This window comes from Cygnus olor, chromosome 15 (genome assembly GCF_009769625.2).
Source record: "Cygnus olor isolate bCygOlo1 chromosome 15, bCygOlo1.pri.v2, whole genome shotgun sequence".
Classification (NCBI taxonomy): Eukaryota; Metazoa; Chordata; class Aves; order Anseriformes; family Anatidae; genus Cygnus; species Cygnus olor.
This window is the reverse complement of record NC_049183.1, coordinates 1-9,977: the sequence shown is the minus strand read 5'-3', so window position 1 is coordinate 9,977 and position 9,977 is coordinate 1. Positions and strand designations below refer to the sequence as shown.

General features: G+C 36.5%; 1 long non-coding RNA gene across 1 annotated transcript; it reads right to left on the bottom strand.

Moving 5' to 3' along the window:
* Window positions 1–5,510: 5,510 nt before the first annotated feature.
* LOC121078606 lies at window positions 5,511–9,968 on the bottom strand. The gene is made up of 2 exons (XR_005824665.1): window positions 8,534–9,968; window positions 5,511–7,408 (listed from the first exon to the last, which is right to left on the bottom strand). It is a non-coding gene; the product is annotated as an uncharacterized LOC121078606 (long non-coding RNA).
* Window positions 9,969–9,977: the final 9 nt, after the last annotated feature.

Sequence of the window (9,977 nt, the reverse complement as noted above, 5' to 3'; positions counted from 1 at the left end):
TGTCCATCCGCAGGACCAGTTTCTGCCAGTTTCTTAAGATAGGCTCACATTCTTATTAAGAGACTGACCTTGGTAAGGGGCCCAAGGCTTCTTGCTTTAGTTAATTTGCACAATGCGCCATAGTTAGCAAAGACACTAAGTAGCATCCTCGTTTAATGCTGTCAGTGCTCTATCTCTACTTGATAAGATTCTCCTAACTCCCTCTCTCACCACCATGAGGTAGCAGCACCTCAACTTGGCAGTGTCCCGCTGAGAGGAGCCCCAGGCCTGCTCCCAAAATGGGTGCCAAGGCAAAAATATAAAATAAAACGATAAATCTGGACATTTTCTGGGCCTGCCACAGGGCAGACGGGTGCTGCTTTGGTTGGGCCACATGCTAGCAAATTTAGCTGTTGAATGTGGTCATTTAATATAGGACGTTTTCAAATTATTTTAGAAGTCATTTGCATTTTAACAGGCAAACATTCAGGGCAAAGCAGAAAAAATGTTTAAAAATGGACATAAAGTAATAAAATATTGGGACTATTCTTGAGTTTTTTTTCACACACTTGTTGTACCATTTCAGGTATGTTGATACCTGAACAATTTTTTCTTTATAAATTGGGTCTCATTGTCAACTCTTGTGCCAAGTACCATAATTTGGTTCTCATTTTTAGCTGGCTGGTACTCAGCTCTCTGATGTTCACATTTAAACTTATTTTAGACTGTAAAAAAGTCAGAAAAATAGTATTTTTACGTGGGCAATATTTCATTTTTGTTGTTTCCATGCCTTCAGTCAGGAGGTGCACTTGGTGATCCTCATGGGCCCCTTCCAACTCAGGATGTTTTATGATTTTACTGGCCAAAACATTTACACAAAAACATGATGATTATTATTAACATTTATTACTATTTTTGGATATTGTATGAAAAGCTGTTGCCCAATAAGGCTGCTACTTTGAAGAATTACGATACTCTGTAGAGATGTCCATAGAATTTAGGAGCCAACCATTTCCTTATACAAATGTTTCTCACCTGAATTAGAAATAGTGATTTTTAAGCAGTCCAAATGAAATGGAATAATTCAGGCAGTTTAGTAGCCCTTCCCCCCGCCCCCTTACCCCTCGTACTGTATGTATATATATATATGTATTTACTTTGGCTAAATATAGTACTAATGTACAATTGTTATGAGATGTACTTCTCCTTATATATTCATTAACCAGTAGAGGGCTGTCATTTGTCAGGGTTATATTGGGAGAGCAGAATTTAGACTTAAAAAGTCTTGCAGTCCCTCCTCCCTTCCTCCCTTCCTTCGTGAAACAGAGTAATATTAAAAAAAGTCTCCATGAAAACACAAGAAATAACTTGTACAGGTACAGTATAAATAAAATGCTAAGAATTACGAGTGATGTATAACTTTTAAGTTGGCAATGACAGGTTAGGAGAACCTATTATTCTGTATTCAACAATGACGGCTTATTTTTAATTTTAAACAAAACTTATATATACACAGTAAACATTATGAATAACTGTAGGAGGTCCATGCCATATAAAATGGTTTGTATTTTATTTATAAAAATAAAAACAGACTATAGGCTACTTTCAAGCTGATAAATGGTTGGTACAGCCTGTTACCAGCCTCACAAGAATGAAATGTACTTGCACATTTTAACAATGCATCAAATCACCTACTTATTTCATAATATTAATGCTATATGAGAGGCAGATTAATTGTATGGTAGAACAATAGAACAAATCATTGGACGTAAGCTTATTACATGTTTCAGTCATTAATATAATCAAAAATATTAATATGAATCTTCTTTGTACGCTATGCTTTTGACAACCAATTGTTTTTAAAGTTGTAATTTTGACAAGTTATTATTAATTGTTACTAGAGAAGAAAACAATGCAAGAAGCCATGACTAAGTCATTAATCTATCCGTGTAATGACAACAGCCTTGTCTGAAAACGACTGACAGTTCTTGTGTATTATGTTAACAAACTTTTGTTACTTATAATGTAAAGAGCTGAGGAGAACTATCTGTGAGAAGAAAACCAGTATTTAGATAACTTCTGTAAAGCTTACTTTATGTTCTTTTTAAAATATTGACGTTTTGTCTTCCATCCTGTTGTCACATTTAAGAAAAGTTCAGTATTTTCAGCCATGAAAATGTGGTGAGATTTCCCATTTTGTGGATTTTTTAGTGTATATTTGGCCTGGTCTGTAGTTTGGATTTTAGCCTGATCGACCCCTTTATCGACTGAGAGAAATCTCTAACTGGTTTAGGGGGTGTTTTAAGCCTCAGTTGTGCTATCCAACTAATAAGACTATAGCCAATTTCTTTGGCCAATTTCTTTGGCCAATTTCTTTGGCTTAAAAATTCTTGCATTTCACAATTTCCCACAGAACCAACTTCATCATAAATAAAATCTACTATATTTATTTATCTAAAATCCTACATACAGTTTGATGCATTATCTCTGATTAGTTTCACAGAATCACAGAATCATCTAGGTTGGAAGAGACCTCCAAGATCACCCAGTCCAACCTCTGACCTAACACTAACAAGTCCTCCACTAAACCATATCACTAAGCTCTACACCTAGATGTCTTTTAAAGACCTCCAGGGATGGTGACTCAACCACTTCCCTGGGCAGCCCATTCCAGTGCCTAACAACCCTTTCAGTAAAGAAGTTCTTCCTAATATCCAACCTAAACCTCCCCTGGCGCAACTCTAGCCCATTCTTCCTCGTCCTGTCACCAGGCATGTGGGAGAACAGACCAACCCCCACCTCACTACAGCCTCCTTTAAGGTACCTGTAGAGTGCAATAAGGTCGCCCCTGAGCCTCCTCTTCTCCAGGCTGAACAACCACAGCTCCCTCAGCCACTCTTCGTAAGACTTGATAGTTTACTATCCCCTAAACTCACTAGCTGATGAATTTTAAGAGGTTAACAGCCATAGTCCTGGTGTTTGTTACCTTGCATCATTACCTCACCGAATACATCTTTGTTCTTCTTCATGTTTTAGTGAAAACAATGATCTGCTGGAGATACAATTATAAAGATAAGACTGTGAAGCAAAATTCTCTAAATCAATGCATGGTTTTATTACCCAGGTTACCAAGGAAATATATTTAGCTTTTTAAAAATATGAACAAATTTATTTTCTGAGGAAAACAATAAAAATAGAAATGCTGATGTTTATCTGTACATATAAAAATACATTCAAAATTGAAAAAAAATTGAAAAAAGTATTTTTGAGATTTATTATAACCCATCTTATAGCCACATCTCTTCATGTTCTTAGAACATTTACTTCTACGGTGGGCACTTTCTATAATTTGTGATGGACTGAAATATAATTTTTTCCAGCAGTCTACATAAAGAACAGCAGTCTACATAAAGAATTATTTGCAGATTAAACAAACAACCAAATAAACAAACAGAAACACACAAAAAAAACCTTTCCCCCATAAAAGAAAATCTTTTTTTTTTTCAATGAAACTATTTTAAAAATTAAATGTGACATGCGGCTTAAAAATGACCACCAGTTAAAGGACTGGTCTGTCTATGGTCTGATGGTTAGGGCACATTAGTAAGGGAAGTTAGGTTCTCATCCCAGATTGTCTTTGCACAGACTGAGACCCTGGAATTACCAACTCCTTCCCCTTAACTTCCATCTTAGGTATAATTGCCATACAAAAACAGCAACTGTGTTCCCTTTGCTTTAAGTAAACTCAGAATTAAACTTAAGCAGCTGTTAATGATTTCCAGTGTTTTTTTATCCACAATTGCAAAGCTAAATTAAAAGCTTTAAAGATAGTTTTTAGTAAGTACCCTGAACAATCTTAATTTTGATTTATTTCTCCACACGTGCATCTTAGATAAATAGTGACCATGTAGAATATTCCACTTTAATAGTTTCTGTATATTAATGTCATGACATACGTTGAGGTTTCCTTATTGTAGCAATGTATATCAATGACAGATGGATCAAGTGTATTAATGCATTACTTACATGCAAGTCTGTCCTACGTTTCTAAGGGAGGCGATTGTATTCACTCAGAAGTGTTTAGCTGTTCATTTCATAGAAGTACTTTCACTGATTAACTACTTTGGTACTAGCAAAAGAAACAGTTGGTGATTCAATGGGAAGTGTTTCATTGTGGCTGGATGTAGAGGGTATCACAAGTGCAGAAGCGTTTGCACAGCTGTGGCCAGCGTAGATTTGCGGTACAGCAGTGGCAATGCAAATCTGGCTTTGCCATTTTAGTTGAACATTTTATATTTCCTGAGCCCTAAGTGAAAAAATGTTGGAAAAACATTATCTGAGTGCTACAAGTTGTTATTTGTGAAAAGAAATGATCTTGCAATGTTATTACTTAAAAACTGTTTGTTTGAATTGCAGATATATATCACAAATAGTTGGAACGTGCAGTTCGATGAGTATTTATCCTTCTGATTCCAACGGCATAGCTATAAAATGCAGGGATTAGAACATACAAATTACTCTCACTCACAAACCAAATATTTTATTAGATTGCTATTTTGCTAAAGAGATGTCAAAATACCTTGTGGAGGAATAAAGCTAAGGTCCTACTGACGCAGAGCCCTGACAAGCATGTGTTTAGGCACCAGGAAGCAGCTCTGAAGCCACGCAGTGCCTCAGTCCATCACTGCCATTGCTCCCTGTGGTGAAAGGAGTCGCATGTGTTACTTCCAAAGTACAGCTGCTTTGTGGGCAGAGCGGGTTGAGTAACTGCTTTAAAAGCTGCACTCCCCAAATCATGTGCTTGCTATGTAAGTGAAGATCCCTTTGCATAGACCAGCACTATTGCTGTGGTAGCATCCTGCGGGCAAAGCACAAGAAAAGACAAAATTATAACTGCACCTAAGTTTTTGTGTTAAAGTATCATTACCTTAGAAGTTAATATGAAGTTATCAGTTTTATACTGACATTTTTCCTGAGGCCTGTTATCAGATTTACTGTTTCTCCCATACAGAAGTAGCTGAGCAAGGAAACATACTAACATGACAATTAGATATCTTTTCATATTAATTTGCAAATTGTAAATGTGCAGTGAATGTTGTTTTACATTTCTAATTAGAATGCTTGTATCCTGTTGCTGAAATGGGATATTGCTGCTGACATAGGATCCCATCTATAATAATTTCCTTAACCCTTGAGTAGCTGCATACAACTGCAGGCTCTTCCCTGAAGGAACATTCTGATTCTCTCTGTGGGGCAGATTCACACCTCCGTAACTTCCTGTCTTTTAAAGAGAACCTAAAGTTAACGTGACAAAAACTTTCCTGATACATGGAATTTTCCATTTCTCTGAGCATTTGGTTATAGAAGACACATGGCAAAGGCAGCAGTTGCAGCTTTTACGGTGTTGTACAAACATAGACAGCTTTAGCCTGAAGCCTTTCCATATGATTTCATTTTGGGGAGATTTGTTATGGGTTGTTCTAGGATGAATGGAAAGCATGATGACTTTTTTTTTTTTTTTTTTTTTTTTACTCGTGGAACTATGAACTAAACTCTGTATTAATTGTATTAAGTCTTTTTAAATTAGAGACTGGTCTAAGTAGACAATGGAGCACACTTTTTCACCTCCTTTATAAAAGCCATATCAAGCACCAAAAAGGAAGAGAAATTAGAACCAACAGCCTTCACTGATGTCTCAAAATCAAATAGAGTGAATTTCACTATTGCAGAGAGGTCTTCTTATCATTTCACTGCTGAGCTGCTGCTCATATAGACTTTTTGCAAACATTTCTGTTTGATTTGGGGCCCTTAACGCTGTCAGAGTCTAAAGTGAGACGTGTTTTAACGAGGCAGTGATGGTTGTATTGCAGAGCTGTTTGTATTCAGAGCACAGCCAGCTGCAGAGCTCTGGCAGTGATGCTGTCAGTTCTTTTATGGGTCTCTTGCCCAAGGTGCAAGACATACCAGTGTTAGGATTAGAAGTTAGGAGTTTAGAGTATGTTGTTGTATAGGTTGAAACAATAGGATAGCTTTCATTTTAAAACAAATGAACTCTGGTATTTTTGGCTGTTCTATTGCTATCTGCGAGAGAAAAACTGAATTTACTATCCAAGGGTGCATATCTCCTTCCAGAATTCTTTAGCACAGCAGAAGCACTAGGTCACCTTAATTTAGATTACTGCTTTCTAGGAAAAGAGATTTAGATTTCTGAACAGAGAAAAAGACTCATCCCTGCTTCGACTGTGCCACGTAAAACAGGACTTGTAAATAAATTGAATGGCTGTCTACCTAGCTGACCCATGCCAGTGAAGTAAGGAAGGGTGGTTAACAGCTTAAGGAAAGAAAAACTAAGTGTCCAATTCAAAACATGAGGTACAGATCCTTAATAGTACAACATCACTGTTTTCTTACAATGTTTTCATTTGGGGCAGTTGAAAGTGAGAAACAATGCTATCTCCTGTCAGTGTTATTTTCCAAAGGTAAAAGTTCAGGGACTGTATTACTGTCTCTTCCCTTTATTTCAGTGATTGTTGGCTTTTATATCCTAGTTCGAATGAATTGTATTTCCAAGAAACACATCAAGAAAAGGAACCTTCTCATTAGTAAAAAGTACCTGGAACATCTCCTGAGCATTTATGAACTTGAATGAATTTCCTGGGATTCATCATGCAATACAAAAGTCGAAATCGGGAGCTACATCTTTACTTGCATTTCAGATCAATAAGTCTTTGCTTTCAGTAACTCTATCCAAAAAGTTAAATATGTACCAAGTTATGATACCTCTCAGATTTCTTAGTAAGATTGTATTATGAATGTGTGATCTGTTCTATTTTTAATGACATTTTGAATTCAATCTAAAATAGAGAGGAAACTGTTGGCTTACATTCTTCAGAGCCTGTAGAAAACCTTTAAATATGAAGCAGCAATAATCAGTTCATAGTTAAGACTGAAGCTGGCTCCTTAGTTTAGACCTGAATAGTTAGTTGTCTCTCCTGAGCTCCAGGAGTTCTTTGAATCACTTTTAAACTTCATGTTAGTCAGATAAAATATTTTACAAATACAATACTCAAAAATCTCATCTGAACATTTTCTTACTTCGTTGAAAGTATAAGACCTGCCCCCATCATTTCATTCTTTTGCTAAGAAAACAAGTACATTACTTTAGAGCTATAATCTTTGTATGCTAATGAGGAATTATACAATAACAAATTTTGTGGTATGCGAGACTCAAACCATGCTACAGCCAGGAAAGTGAACAGAATTCTAAAGATGTAAATCCGCCTAAGTAAAGATACCGTTAAAGAGGTATGGATTAAATGATTCTTTATAAACTGCAGTTTAAACCAGCAACATAAGCATAACATAAGAGACAGAACTAGAGTTACACAGGGCTTTGTTAAAGTAGTCTGCAGAGATCTGAGGCAGCCTCCTGAGAAAGAAAAAAAAATTTTCAGATCCAGACAAAATAGCAGATAAAGTAGGAAGCTACCCCTAATGCTGGTACAAGATCAACCTAACAACTGCATTTTTTTCTTTGATGTATTTGATGGAGGTACACATTTCTTGCTTTTTTCTTTCTTTTCTTTCTTCCCTCCCCCTCCACCCCCCCCCCCCCCCACCCCACAAGGAAGGCTTCAGTGTAGAAAGCAGTAGAAAGACTTCTTGAATCCTGGGTTTAAACAGAAATATGCCCTATGCAGAAAGATACGTGCTTCTAGAAATCTAATATTTTGATTCATTCTTTCAGATTTTCCATTGCTGCCTTTCACTTTCCAACTCTCAGTTTTTTTGGGTATTCCCCTCCGGCATCCCAGAACTTCATGCTGTAATCCCAGTCTGTCTTTCCTATTCATTTCTTATGATTGCTTTGGTCTGACTTTTTTTTTTTTTCTTTTTCCTGTATGTAGGAGCCTTGCTTAAATGTATTAATTTGTTTGGACAATAAAGGTATATTTATTAATCTAATTGACTCTGTGATAGAGCCAAAAGTTTATTTTTCTTTTTTATTCTATTATTAAGAACAAATAGTACATGTTTCTTTTCTTTTGGACATTTTGAGCAATACCAATATTTTTACACATTAGTCAACAAACTTTGATGATGATATCCCAGGGAAGGGTTTTAGAGAAGCAAAATCAATATCCTTGCTATATCGGTGTTACAATTTTTGTGCTTTATAAACAAATATATATATTTTCCAAAGTAATTTTAAGAACCGACCATTATTTTGGCTTATACAGAAGTGTGATTAATTGTAACTTGCTTTATGTTTTGGTCAGCTTTTACTCTGAAAGCCCAGGATGTGGTTTGACAGTATGAGAAATCTGGCTTTACATCGGACAATCACTATCCAAAATGCTGTGATGATGCGACATGGTTATCTGTGAGGTTAATGTTCTGCCACTTCACATTCATGAAAAAAATTGGTGGATTAATACTAAAACAAGTGACATTATGTGAGAACAATTGTTGTTTGTCTTCTGATTACCAGAATAACACTGGCATAAAATTTGCATCATGTGCTTTGCTTGACAAACTGTGCTTGTTTGCTCACCTCTGGCAGGACGTGTGACTGACAGCAGTGTGGAAATCAGGCATTTCCTAGGGGTTGTTTGCTGTGGGGAGCTTTGGTTGCTAGCGCTTAGGACACTCGAACTAAAAAAAGGTAGAAAAGGCAAAAAAATTAAATAGCGTGCTGAAAAAGTGAATGTGACATGGCATCAGATACAAGTTAACTGAAGATGTAACTTTGCCCTTCCTAGAGTGACCTTAAATCCCAACCTGAAAAGATATCCAATAGGCAAACTAATTTATACTGCCATGAAACTAAACTAGAGCTATGGGTCTAAAATAAGTAAGGATGTATGTCATTAAAAAAAAAACATAATTGCACAAATATGGGTGTGCAGAATTTGCTAATAAATTCCCTTCTCTAAGAGCATAGGTTAGTGCTTATCAACAACAACGTTAACAAAATATTACTGTAAACCTTCAATAAATCCAAGTGTTTGTGGACTTTTGCTTTATAAGACTGTAATAAGATGTACCTGAAAAAAGAAAAGTGAGCTGTTAGTGTTTGAAATGCAGCTGACTTCTGCAATAATACTTGGGGTGATATTCTTTTTTATATAAATTTTAGGTACATAGTTTATATACCTACAAAGAACAAATGCTAGTTCATCAGAAATTTTTTTTTTCACCATCACGTTTTTTTCACCATCATTCAGAATAGTACTTATATGCGTATTGCATTTACTAGTTTTATTTAACGAATCAATATCAAAAGCATTGCAGTGACACTCAGAAATAGGGGTTGAGGCTGACAGGAACAATTGTGGGATCACCTCTGTTTTGTCAGCAGGCAGGCTACTGGAAGGAAGTGAGATGAAACGAAGAAAATATTGTGGACTACTCATTAATACCTTCATGTGGTACAAGTACAATAGAATAAGCTGAGAATATTTCATATAAAAGAAATGAAATCAGGGCCATCACTGATGATCTCTGATGCCTTGCCCTTGCTACCTGACCCCGTTATTGGCCTGCTGGAAGCCTGAAAATGAACGGCAGGGCTTGAATATTGTTACACCAGGTTTTTCAGTTCTGCTGGTCAAGGCGGGTTACAGTTATGATTTGATTAAGGAAAGAGCATCCTTTTTGGCAGTACTGGTAGGGGCCGTTTGGGAAGCCCAGGCAGAAAGGGATACTGCAGGGCTCACCCACCTCAATATCCTCCCCAAAGAACCGGGAAGATGGGAGAAGGCGAAGGCTTTTCCTACACAGTGCTTTGATTTTCTCTTGCATTTTGAACTTCGAAGTCTTAGACAGTATTACATTTTCTTTTGCTGTCATCATATCATGATGTGCCTCTGATACTTAAAGGTTGAATTCCTGGAGATGGTTTCCATAGCAATTACAGCTTTGAATATTCATGGCACTACTTGCTCATTGTCTCAGTTTTTTGAAGGACTGTTTTTTACCAGTGTGTTGGGTCTGTC